Below are 11,150 nucleotides of genomic sequence, written 5' to 3'. Positions count from 1 at the left end.
AACTTGAAATTAAATGGAATAAAGTCCTTTGAACTCAAAGAAATTTGTGAAAGTGGTAGATTCATGGGATCCCAAGTGTTAACTATGTGCCTACGACTGGCTGTAATTTTCTGCTTCCAGTTGGTGTCCATCATGAAACACAAGTTCATGAGTGCTTATTTTATTAAAATGTTACATATATGCTTTTCGGATGCTATACTAAAAGAATAAACAATGATAGATATAAGGAATAAGGGATAAAAGGTCACTTAACAAAGCAAGTTTTGAAACATAAAATTTTAGGGAAACAATTTTGTTTGGAACAATGAAAACATTTCTCTGTCAGTGCTATAAAATTATATTTTTCATTCTATTAAAATTCCTCCCTCATGTAGATATAATATGGGCAAATTTCTGACAGAAATAAATCATGAAGGTTTGGAAACTGATTTGGTTTTCCTCACCCCAACTGCCATCAATTTCAAGTGCTAATTCTTGTTTAAAGATCTATATTCAAATGGGAATAATTTTGCCATCAGACAACACTATACCTAACATATGGACTCTCTAGACTCGTGTTTCTTGGTGTGTCCTTACCTATGAAAGAACACAAAAGTTGCCACATTAAGTTTTAAACACAATTGGTAAGACATCTATGTTCTACTCAGTTCTACCATATTTTGTTTAACTAGAAATCAATGAGCTCAGTTATCTTTCTTTTCATTTATGGAGTGAATCGCCAATATTTCTGAAGTTGTTGAAGACTCAGTTGTCAGCATCTGTAGTGAAGGCTGCTAATGTGATTGCTCATATCTGCAGGGGTCCTCAATAGTTGAAGTCTAAAGGAAAAGTCTCTCAAGAACTTGGGTAGGGGAAAGGTAAGCATGTCCCCATTATTAGATTAATCAGCAAGGAGAATAAAGCCAAACTAAACCTTCTCCTAAAAGAGAATGGCCTGAAGGAACATCCAAAAAGAGAATGAGTCATTGAGAGGAGAGATCTGGTAATCAAGGAACCAAAGAAAGAAGTTTTCGAGAACTAGCCAGGAGGAGGGGGTAATCCACAACAAAGTTATCGGCTATTTGATACAGGGTGCGGCCAACCATGAATTTTGGAATATTTAGAAATCTACAAAGAAACCAGTCTCCTCATAACAAGGCCAGACTAAAGGTGGGTCAGATCATCAGGATCAAGAACACCAGTGTATAAATAGCTCAAAAATATCAATACAGCTGGGCGCAGTGACTCAGGCCTATAATCTCAGCAACTGGGGAGGTTGAAGCAGAAAGATCATAGGATAGAGGCCAGCCTCAGCAATTTAGAAAGATCTCAACAACTTAGGGAGACCATGTCTCAAAAAATAAAAAGGGACTGGAGATGTGGCTCAGTAGTAAAGCACCCTTGTCTTCAATCCCCAATACCCCCCAAAAACAACATACACACACATATATGATCTATATAGTATATCATAATGTTATAACATGTACATATTATATGTACCTATGTACATATCATAAGTATTGTGTATCATATTGTGTGTATATGATCTATCCATATATCATATAATGTCATACATGTATATGCCATGTATTTAATATATCATATATCATTTATAGCATATAGCACATATATGTATATATAGCAATACAAATGGATGGATATTGGGGAAAGATATTTATCAGAATTCCTCTTTACAGGACCATATGTGGTTGGGTTGTGTTTGACTGTAGGGCAGCTGCCACTCATGTAATAGTGAAGATTTCCAAGATGCCTTCATATTCACTTAAAAAACACCTCCTGAGTATCAGATAGATGCTGTGCTGGATGCTGGATTTCTAGATGAGCAAAGCAACGAGTCCTGTTTTCATAGCATTTCTGCAAGGGGAGACAGGCAATAAGCATGGGTGGAATGAATAAGTAAATTCGAAAATATACCCAGTAAGTAGCATATAAAAAATAGCTGAGTAAAGAGGATCAGGAATGGGAGAGAATTCCTTTTCAGATAGAGTTATTGGCGCCATGTTGTGTTAAGATGGCAAGCATTTGGGCAAAGACTTGAAGGGGAAGTGACATGCGGGGACCCCTGTGGGAAGAAATCAGGCTAATTGCAGAATTATATTGATTGTTGGGGGTCCTTGATGAAAGAGGTCTTTATTTTACTCTTTCTGGTACAGAATTCATTTCCTTTTTGGGATGTGTGCGTAGGGCTGGAACTCGGGGCCTGACATATGCCAAGTATATGCAAGTATATGCCTTTTTTTGGTATTAAGAATTGAATGGGGGAGCTGGGGTTATGGCTCAGTGGTACAGCATTCATCTAGCACGTGTGAGGCCCTGGGCTCGAGCCTCAGCACGGGATATAAATAAATAAATAAATAAATAAATAAATAAATAAATAAATAAATAAATTTCTATTAAAAAAAAAAAAAAGAATTGAATGGGAAGGTGAAGCAGGTATTTTCAGCCATAGAGCTGCTATGCCCACAGTCCTTTTTATTTTTGTTTTGCAACAAGATCAACCTGAATTGATTTGTAATCCTCCTGGGTAGCTGGGATTAGAGGCGTGTGTTTGGCATGTGGGTTAAAAGTGTGTGCTTCTGTCCTAACCAAACATCAAGTTCTGTTTTTTTGTTTTTTTGGTTTTTTTTTTGGCTGAGGATTTTTTGTACTGAGGATTGAATCCAGGGGCTCATGCATACCAGAAAGTACTACCACTGAGCTACATCCCAAGCCCTGCTGAGCACATGGTTTTCTATCACAGAGCTGCATCCCCAGGTCAGAACTCAGGTCTACATACTTTACATATTGGGTTGATAATTCAGGGATGTCAGGCAGCGATTGCACCAAATTATGAGGCTGTTCAGTATGTTCATTTGTTTCCATCTCTCCTGATGTCATGAAATAGGGCACAGAGAAAAGGAAACCTAGTATTCTCTTTGTGGGAATGTAAATTGTAGAAAACGATACGGAGGTACCTTACAAAACTAAAAATAATACTGCTATATGATTCAGCAACCCCACTTTTTGGTATAAATCCAGTTATGATGTATGGAAATTAAGTAAGTTATGTCCAAGAGATGTCTGCATTCCCACATCTACCAGAACATTATTCAAAATAACCAAGAAAGAGCAACCGTGTAAGAGTTCATGGATGGGTAAAGAAATTGTGGTACATAGATACAAAGGAAAGTTATTCAGCCTTGAAAAAGGAGGGGTCTGGGAGTGTAGCTCAGTGATAGAGTGCTTGCCTAGCATGTGCAGGCACCTGAGCTGTCTGGCTTTTCCTTCCTTCCTTCCTACCTTCCTTCCTTCCTTCCTTCCTTCCTTCCTTCCTTCCTTCCTTCCTTCCTTCCTTCCTTCCTTCCTTCCTTCTTTCCTTCCTTTCCTCCCTCCTCTCTCTCTGTCTCTCTCTGTCTCTGTCTCTCTCTATGTCTCCCCCTCTCTCTCTCTTTCTCTCCCTCTCTCTCTCTTTCATTTTTGGTACCAGGAATTGAACCAGGGACACTTAACCACTGAGCTATATCCCCAGTCCTTTTTTATTTCTTCTTTTGAGATAGGGTCTTGCTAAATTGCTGAGGTTGACTTTGAATGTGCCATCCTCCTGCTTCAGCTTCCTGAGCTGCTAGGATTACAGGCATACCACAATGCCTGGCTAAGGTCCTGGGTTTTTGATATCTAGCGACATAAAAAAGAAAAAAGAAAAAGAAAAAAAAAAAAAAAAAAAAAGGAGATCCTGACATTTATAACAATGTAGATGAACCTGGTGGACATTTGGCTGACTGAAATAAGCAAAGACAAAGAGAAGAACAATGCATATTCTAAATGGAATCTTTAAAAAAGAAAAGAAAAGAAAAAGAAAAGCAAGAGTAAAATGTGTAGAAACAGAAAATAAAATGCTGCTACCTGGGTTGGGATGGTGGGAAAGGACAAGTGGGAGAAGGAAGTGGTACTACGTAAATCCAAGGATACAAAGTTGCACATATGTAGGATGAATAAATATAGACAGCTAATTAAAGTATGAGTAATTGTTATAATACTGTACAATATAAATTTGTTGAGAATTTCAGGTGCTCTTAATGAAACAAGAGGAGTGACCAAGGAAGATGATGGATATGTTAATTTTCTTGACAATAGTAACCATTGTACTATGTAGCAGTACATGGAAACATCATGGAGTATACCATAAAATAAAAAGCCACTCTGTGACCTGCCCTGGCTAGGGGAGACACCCTTCTTCTCTCCTTCTTGAGTGGGGCCAGGAGCCTCAGGGCCTTTCCACTGAATTAAGGCTGACCTACAACTAGACTTGCCTTCCTAGGGACTGTACCTCAGCATCCTTTCTGACACTTCAGCTTCTGAAAGTGGATGCAGATGATCCTTTACACTAATGCCCTCGGGCACTCTCAAGCAGAAGATAATGTCCTAACCTCAGATTGCTTCTATAGTATTTCAGATACAATGCTTACTAGACATTAAAAAATAGCAGAGGGTTAGCTCAGTGGTAGAGCTCTTGCCTAGTGTTCAGGAGGTCCTAGGTTCAATCCCCACCCAGCAGTAGAAGCCAGGGGCAGCAGGGATCAAGCCAGGCAAAAGGGATGGCCCTGGTGGAACCAGGCAGACAGGTAAAGAGATTGGACAACTTGATGGAGATTCAGCAGGAACAACAGGGAACAGAAAGAGTTTTACAAGGCTTCTGATGTTGGGGTAGGCAGTCCTGACTTTAAAATAATTACACATACGGAGTTCAAGAAGGTCGAACACCCTGGGCATGGTGGCACACGCCTGTAATCCCAGAGATGACTGAGGCAGGAGGACCACAGTTCAAGTCTCGGTCACTTAGGGAGGCCCTAAGCAATTTAGTGAGACCCCATCTCAAAATAAAAAATAAAAAGAACTAGGGAGTTGGCTCTGAGGTTAACACACCTTGGTTCAATCCACTGCAAAAAAAAGAAAGGCAAGATACATTCTTACCATTTTGTCTATTATTGCTATAATAACCATGCCAACATTTTCTTTCTTTTCTCCTTCCATTGATCCCTTCCTTCCTTCCTGGATGTGTTGGAGATGAAATCCCAGGACCACATGCATAGTAAGCACATGCTCCACCATTGAGCTAAACCAACTTTCAGCTAGTATTATAGATGTGCACTACCATGACCAAGACTTACTTTCCACTATACAGTTTTTGGTATTCCTGGAGTTTTTCATCACATATATCACATATTTTAATTGATTGATTGATTTTTTAATTTTTTTCCAGTCCTCAGGATTAAACCCAGGGACTTTTTTTTTTTTTTTCTTTTTTTTTTTTTTGGTACTGGGGATTGAACTCGGGGCACTCGACCACTGATCCACATCCCCAGACCTATTTTGTATTTTATTTAGAGACAGGGTCTCACTGAGTTGCTCAGCATCTCGCTTTTGCTGAGGCTTGGCTTTGAACTCTCCATCCTCCTGTCTCAGTCTCCCAAGCCGCTGGGATTACAGGCACATGCCACCATGCTTGGCAGAACCCAGGGTCTTGACTATGCTAGGCAAACATGCTGCTTTGAATGTTTTTATCATATAGCATGTTTAATATATACATTCTTCCTTTAGAAGAGATTTTCACAATTAGGAATAAAAGATACTATGAAAACACAAAGAATACTTCATTAACAAATAGGCTCAATAGAATAAAGAAACCCTCTTAGGTGTCAACAAAACAAAAACAAAACATTCTGCCTTTAATAACTTGCTGGAGGGCTGGTGGCCCACCTTGTGGGAGAGCATGCGCTTAGCATACTCAAGGGACTGGCTTCAATCTCCAGCAACAGTGAAAACCATCAAACAACCCCCTTCTTCCCAAAGCTCCAGCAACCCCCAAAGCTAACAAACAAGCAAGCAAAAAGACTGGGCATGGTCTAAAAGTTACATTTTTAGCACAATTTTTGTGTTCTTCCCTCAGATATAGTTCAAATTTCAAAAAAGTTCAGGTCTTTTTTAAAAAAGTTATATTGACAAAAGTTAAAATTTAGCAGAACAAGCTTGAGAATCATAGAACTGAAAAGGGGTTAGAAAATTTAGGCTGGAAAACATGATGAGGATTTATGGGGAAGAAGAAGAGGGCAGGGCAAGAGTATATGTTCTGGAAATCCTGGCGAGCTGCATAGTGGTCATGGGAATTTGGGCGAGTTAAAGCTCTCTGAGCCTTTCTGTCTCATCTTCTCTTGGGTATAAATCACTTGCCTCCTCGACTGTTCTAGATCAGCAGAGAACCCACAAAAAGAGCACCTAGCTCAACATTCCACAGAGTAATGGTTTTCTTCCCTCTTTCCCTAGCACAATGGCACATACCAGGAAATACAGGTGATGCAACTACTACTTAACTTTTTGGGGGGGTACCACCAGGAATTGAACCCAGGAGCACTTAACCACTGAGCCACATCCTCAGTCCTTTCCATCTTATATTTTGATAAGGGTCTCACTAAATTTTTTAGGGCTTCACGAAGTTGCTTAGGGTCTCACTAAATTGCTGAGGCTGGTTTTGAACTTGCAATCCTCTTGCCTTGGCCTCTGGAGTTGCTGGGATTATAGGCATGCACCACCATGCCTGGCGCAAATAATATATTTTATAAACATAACTTCATATGAAAATAAGTATGTACCCAGAATATATCTATATATAGTGAAGCTAGAAAAAGCAGTCTCAAGGATTTTTCCTTTTTCTTTCTTTTATCTTTTCTCTCTTTTTTTAATCCTGTCTTTGCTATTCTGAATTTGGTTTTTGTATAAATCAAACCTTTTTAATATGTTTTTATGAACATCTGGTAGTGGGGGTACAAGAAGTTAGATCTCTGAATTCTTGATTCCCTTTAAGTAGGAAATTATTAAAGAAACTATACCTTCATCCATTATTTTACACTTAAGAAAAAACTAAGTGGGACACAGAGACACTCACCTATAGTCCCAACTGCTCAGGGAGGCTGAGGCAAGAGAATCATTTGAGCCCAAGAATTCTGGGCCAGTCTGGGCAACATAGAAAGACCTTGTGAAAGAAAGACATAGCCACATAATTTTTGTAGCAGTACAATTCACAATAGCTAAGTCATGGAATCAACCTAGGTGCCCATCAATAGATGAATGGATAAAAAAAATTGTGGAATATATACATAGTGGAATATTACTCAACCATAAAGAAAAATGACTTTAAGACATTTGCCAGTAAATAGATGGATCTGGAGACTATCACGCTAAGTGAAATAAACCAATCACCCAAAACCAAAGGTAGAATATTTTCACTGATATTTGGAAGCTAAATCACAATAGAGTGGGGAAGGAGAAGAGCGATTCAGTAGATGAGACAAAGGGGAATGAAAGGAAGGGAGTGGAAATAGAAATAGGAAAGACAGTATAATAAATCTAACATAATTTTCCTATGTATTCATATGAAAATACCTAAGAGAGTCCCACCATCGTGTCCACCCACAAGAATGGGATCCTAATTAGAATAAGATATATCCCATGTTTGTATAATTTTATCAAAATGGATTCTTCCGTCAAGTATAACTAAGAAGAACCAATTAAAAAAAAAAGACCTCATGTCTAAAAAAACTGAAGATTTTCAGAAAATAAAAGTAGTAAAAGCTAGAGTCAAGATTGAATCTGTAAATTATTGACATTGCAATACTCCTACTTTGTGGCAAACTCATTTGCATACTATATTTCGTCCTGTACTTTCTCTCCTGTATCTTTGTGTTTCTTTTCTCAAATTAAGGAATTGAGTGCCGGTTACAGTGGTGCACGCCTATAATCCCAGCGGCTTGGGAGGCTGAGGCAGGAGGATGGTGAGTTAGAACTCAGTCTCAGCAACTCAGGGAGGCCCTAAGCAACTCAGTGAGACCCTGTCTCTAAATAAAATATAAAAAAGGTCTGGGGATGTGGCTCGGTGGTTAAGTGCCCAGAGTTCAATCCCTGGTACAAGAAAGAAAGAAGGAAAGAGAGAGGGGCGGGCTTAACTACTGAGCCACAGCGCTTTTTCTATGTTTTGTTTTGAGACAGGACCTTGCTAAATTTGCTAAATTGCTGAGGTTGGCTTTGAACTTGGGATCCTCTGTCTCAACCTCCAGAGCTGCTGGGATTATAGGCATGTGCCACCACACCTGGCTAAATAAAACAGAAAAAATTTACTGTTTGAAACTTATGATATGTTGTATTCCAAATGTTATTATTGATTGGATGACATCAACCTAGAGATCGTAAAAGAACCACTGTGACCTGCTCTGTGCTCCAGGATTAAGAGAAGCCAGCTCACCAGTTCAGAGCTGACCACATACTTCTCAGGTTTATTATTTACAAAGTTTTCTTTAAAAAGAAGAGCCCACCAGCCAACAAGTGTGTCTTATTCTGAGTGTCCACCTCTTTGAGTGCCTATCCTACTCTATTGCTTGCTTTCCTAAATAAGTGTCTTTGCTTTCTTAAATCTTGCACCTCTTTTGACATGTCCTGAAATTCCTTTTTGTGACATAAATCAAAAATCTGCCAGGCAAATTTGAGGTCCCTTCTCCCTTCTGAGGGACTTCCTTGTACCCCTTTCCAGTGACACCAAGACATAGGACTTCCAGTTTGAAAACTGAAGAGTTGCTGGATGCAATGACACAGACTGTAATCCCAGTGACGCAGGAGGCCAAAACAGGAGGATCCCAAGTTCAAGGCCAGTCTCAACAATTTATCGAGGCCCTAAGCAAGTTAGTGAGACTTTGTCTAAAAATAAAAAGGGCTGGGGGTGTGGTTCAGTGATTAAGTGCCCTTGGGTTCAATCCCCACTAGCACAAAAAAAAAAGCCGGACAGTTAAAACCACCGCAGGAAGAATTGGTGGTGACTGTCAGAGTTCACAGATTATCGGAATATCTGTAACAATGCTACTTGTTGGTTATCCAGATTATGCTGGGCGTGCCCTGTGCTAAAAGCTTTACATGTGTTAGCTCATAATCTTCCCAACAATTTCAATGATAGTTAGTACTATCATTAGCCCCATTATGCAGTGAAGAATCTCAATGTCAACATCCAGGAAGAAGATCAAACTTTGTCCTTCTGGAGTTCACTTTCTTTGCCATTATTCTATCTGTCTGGGCATACATCAAAATAGCCAGCTGTATTGGAGTCTGAAGATCCTGGATCCCCAGAAACACAACAGGACCCCAAAGTCACAAGTCTGAGTTGAGAACCAAAGTATCCAAAAAGGTCTCTGGGCAGATTGGTTTGAACCCAGGACTACCAGGCTCCCATGCCTTCCTGGGCAAAATTGTTACAGTTTTGGATAAAGTTATAGACACCTAGAACACTTTGCAGTGGCCCTTCCTGTCCCCAAACAACTCTTGTAAGTGGGAGTAAGTGGGAGTCAATCTCAACTTTGCCTGTTAATAGTTTTATCTCTTAAAAAAAAAAAAAAAAAACCATCATTGCCAAGTGTAATGATGCATCCCTGTAATCCCAGGTACTTGGGAGACTGGGGTAGGATCACAAGTTCAAGGTCAGTCTCAGCAATTTAGCAAGATCCTGTCTCAAAATAAAATTTGGAAAAAAAAAAAAAAAGGGCTGGGGATGTAGCTCAAGTGGTAGAGTGCCCGTGGTTCAATCTCTTGGTATATAAGTGATTTTATTTCCTCCCAACCAGTCTCTATTTATGAAGTATTCAGACTTATAACTTATTTGTATCTCCTTTAAATACAACTTCACTCTCCCAGTCCCAAAGACTTTTAGGGACTTGTTCTTAGATTTAGAATCTCTTGTAATACAGCTTTGGAAACGTGCTATTTGTTTCTGTAGGTTTTATCAGCCTTGGGGGAAAACAGGAAGCTTCCAGCAACTATGGTTTTTGTTGAGGGGCCAACTTAGACTTTTGAGAGAGAGTGAATTTGCAGGGAAGGCGTGATACTGTAATGGCACAGTTTCTGTTCATTCCCACCCAGTAGATTCTGTGAATTGAGAGGTAGAGTGCTGGAGAAAGAAAAAGCTTTATTAGCAAGACCTTGTTGGAAGATGACCACCTCATGGTGCGAATGCCAATGGTGGTAACCAGCACAGCAAGCGATTCCATCTGGAGTCAGGACAGAGGAAGGCTGGAGTGAGGCTTGCTCCCTCACCTTCAATGACCACCTTACCCCTTTCTCTGTGTGTGTGTGTCTGTCTGTCTGTCTGTCTGTCTATCTGTCTGTCTTTCAGTTATATACCCAGGCTTTTTTCTTTGAGAAAAGCAAATTGTTTATGGCCTCCCTAAGTTGCTGAAGTCAGCCTTGAACTTTAGATCCTCTTGCCTCTTGCCTCAGCCTTCAAGTCTCTGGACTCGTAGACATGTTCCACTGTGCCTGTCTCTTACCTCTTTCCTTAAAGAGGAAATTCTTTGAAATTCTTTTTTTTGAAAGAATTCTTGAAATTCTTTTTTATTTTTCAAGGTAAGGTATATATTGGTTCCAGAAAACTGGGGGCCTTAGTTGTCCAGTGATTTGAAAAACAGCCTCTTCGGGGGCCCATCTCACCTCATCCACATAGGTCCGTGAGAGTTTCAGTTCAGTGGCTCTAAAGAAGACAACAAATGATCAAAGTTTATGTGCTGAGTAGAGTGGCTTGGGTCTAGTTCAGGTTGTGGTTAGTGTTTCTGGCAAGCACCTTTCCAGGTGTGATCTGTAACTTGGGACTGGGAAATGCTCGGGAAGGGAGGGTCTTCTGCATCGCTATTAACTTTAGAGTATGGGTAATCAGTAAGAGATAGCCTTCAATGGGCAGGTAATTCTTAAGAGATAGAGCAAACAGAAACAAAAAGAAGCTTCTGAGAATGTGGGTCTCAATGGGGGCTTATGTGCGCTTTCAGTACTATGATTTGAATGTGATTTGTGTCTCCCCAAGGGTTCGTGTTGGGGACTTTGTCCCCACGGTGTGGACCATTATGAGGTAGGACCTTTGTGAGAGGTCTTTGGGTCATTGGAGGCATGAGATAGGTAGTTTTCAGGGTGACCCTGGGTTCTCGTGTGATGGTTGTTATAAAGGGAGCAAGCCTCACTCCTGTCTTCCTCTGCTCCTGGCTCCAGATGGAATTGCTTGTCGTGCTGGTTGCCCCTATCGGCATCCGCACTATGAGGTGAGGTTGCCAAGAGCCTGTGTCTAGCCATTTGTACTCTGAACCTCCAAAACC

Source organism: Sciurus vulgaris (genome assembly GCF_902686455.1).
Source record: "Sciurus vulgaris genome assembly, chromosome: 5".
NCBI lineage: Eukaryota > Metazoa > Chordata > Mammalia > Rodentia > Sciuridae > Sciurus > Sciurus vulgaris.
The sequence above is the reverse complement of the archived record's forward strand: the minus strand, read 5'-3'. Positions refer to the sequence as shown.